Below are 2888 nucleotides of genomic sequence, written 5' to 3' on the forward strand. Positions count from 1 at the left end.
TATAATTACGTGGTTATTCGTATAGGGTAAAATTCTATTGTTAATTGGATATTCGTATTAATTATGATATGTGATGTGTTGCTATAAGTAGAATTCTATTGTCAATAAAAAAGATAATTCTTTTCAAAAGAATTATAAATTATTTTATGTATACTTTTTTATTATTTTTTTTTTTTTTATTATCTTACACAAATCTATCCAACCTAATCTAATGTGGCATCTAATCTAATTAGAATAATATCTATTTGTTGCCTATACGACTCGACACTTGACGAATAACTGGAATGCCAAGTGTCGCTGTCTCGTGGCCTGACTGTGAGACGGGCTTTATTTATTAGTGATATATATGATATGATATAATATATATTAGATTTATTTATAAATTAATTTTTTTTTTTTTGGTTAAATTCAAAAGTAGTTGGCCACTCGTTAACATGAATAACATCTACATCTAGAAGCCCTACTTCTACAACATCACACTCATATTAGTAGTCATATAATTTTTAGATGTTAACATAAGTAATATACAAAGTATATGCGGATTGCGGAGTGTAACTCATTTTCATGACTGTCAATAAAAGTTAGACCAATTATATTTCTGTAATTATCAATAAATACAAATTATACAAATTTTAACAAATACATTAATCTTTTTTTTCAGGAAAAAGGATGGCGTACCTTAATAATTTATCTATCAATTATCCAAACTTGTCAAACATCAAAAGGTATAATACAGGCTAAATTATGAATTTGTGAGTTACAGAATTACCCGCTTAACATGACCCCAAGAGACGGAAAAAAATATATGAAAGGCACAATGCGGCTTAGTTTGATTCTATCGAGATGGTCAAAGTTGAAAAAATAGTTACCCTAATATAATGCACTTTCCACAAAAACAGAAAGAGTAACATAATAAAATAAAATAAAATAAAATAAAAAATCCAAAACAGAAAAATAAAAGTTGAAGCCCCACAATAACTGATAAAACTAACCCTTATTTTTATGGGTTTCTTCTTCCATAATTGCGCACGTGTTCCAAAATCATGCCACTCAAAATCAGCTCATTAATAGCCTCAAACTCAAAAAAAATCTCTTCCTCTTTCATTACATTGTATGTTACGTTTGTCTACCTTGGAGTTTTTGAACCTGACATCAAAAATTAGTAACACTAATTAATTATTGTCTACTGCTCCTAAAACTATACCAAATCAAACTAATGAATAAAAAAAAAAAAAAAAAATACCAAGTATACAATATCTTACGATAAAGTAATGAATTAATTATGGAGCATCAATAGAATGTATGTAGACTAATCACAAAATCATCTTCTAATGGCAAAGTTGGACCTTGACTTTATCTTTATCTAAAAAGATCTCCATTTTGGGGTTTACTCGTACCATTGCAACCATTATGATTATTATGAATATCAACTCCGTCATCAATTTGATCGTCGTCATCGTCGTAGTCGTCATCATCGTCAAGACCGTCCTCATCGGTCGTCAAGGGAACTAGGCAGCATGCTCCATACGTATGACCATTTATACAAACAAAATACTCTAACCCACCTTGGTGCGTCCCTAATCTTTTAGCAGCCGTTTTTGGGACTAATTTAGCCGATGTCATACTCCAAACGCGTGCACCACAATAAGGGCAACGAACCCGTTCCTCGAGTTGTACTTGGCGTCCTATTAAACAAGCTCTAGTTTTCGACCTCATAAAACCCCGAAAAACACCTTTATATATCCCCAAATCGTCCTCCCCTTTTCCCATAGGGTGCTCGCAGGGATCGCTAACATATAACCGGCACCTCTTCGTCAAGAAACTGAGTCCCGATGTTTTTGAAAATCGGGCCTCCTTGACGAAGTGGCCTGGTAGAGACACTTTGAGTTTGAGATTCGGGGTGGGTTGCAGCCGCAACAGAAGAACATAAGCTTTGCTAGCGCGTGCCAACCACCCCCAATCCTTGACCCGGGTAGCCCGTGGCTTAGGCCCGCCACCATACGTGGGGCACGGTAGCTACATATGGCCCGCCATAAAATCCTCTTCGCCACGGCCCGAAACTTCCGGCTGACCCGAGCCGTGGCGCATACCGTCTTCAAATCCCATTTTATGTACCCGAACACGAGCAACAAGATCTCTTCATTAAGGATCTTCGACTTGGGCGCCACCAACTCCGAATCCGATTCATGACCCGTCGGGCCGGTGTTGGCCCGTTTATTGGACAAATTTATATCTTGAGATGGTGGGAAAAAGGGTTGCATAGTTGCAAGGTTTAAGTTGGACAAGACCTTTGTGTTAGTGTTACTAAAGACTATAAATACACAAAATCAAGATTAATAGCCAGAACATGCCACGTGTATGTCTCCCATTGGCAAACATGGTGCTTTGTGTTTAAGGTGCATGTAACTCATCACGTGTTGAGCACCCATTTGGCGTAATGCCACGTGTTATCATAGGAAAATGAAATGCCTTATCACTTGATCATAGAAGTGACATATGAAGCCAAATATTTTCGTACAATAAAATGTCAAATGGGACACGTGTCCATTTGGGTCATAGAATTTGATGATATCTTCCAAAAATATCCTAATTAGACACTACAAAATATCTTTCCTAATGCTTAGGTAATGTACTAATTACCCAATTAAGAAATAATCTTCCCATATCAACAAATGAAAACGTACCACGTATAAAGATCAATGAAGATATTTAGCAACTAATTATATAATTTTTTATATTGATTTTTTTTTATTTTTTAAAATTGAGTTGGTCACATGGATTTAATAAAATGGGAGAATAAAAAAAAGATTGCATAAGATATGGGTTTGCTACAAACAGGGAGAAGTTATTCTACTTGATAAAATATAATGACATAAATAAATGGAAAG

At 35.1% G+C, this 2888-nt stretch overlaps 1 pseudogene; it reads right to left on the reverse strand.

Moving 5' to 3' along the window:
• Positions 1-338: 338 nt before the first annotated feature.
• Positions 339-2286, reverse strand: LOC110684013 (annotated as a pseudogene).
• Between the last annotated feature and the right edge of the window lie 602 nt (positions 2287-2888).

Source organism: Chenopodium quinoa, unplaced genomic scaffold (genome assembly GCF_001683475.1).
Source record: "Chenopodium quinoa cultivar QQ74 unplaced genomic scaffold, ASM168347v1, whole genome shotgun sequence".
Lineage (NCBI taxonomy): Eukaryota > Viridiplantae > Streptophyta > Magnoliopsida > Caryophyllales > Amaranthaceae > Chenopodium > Chenopodium quinoa.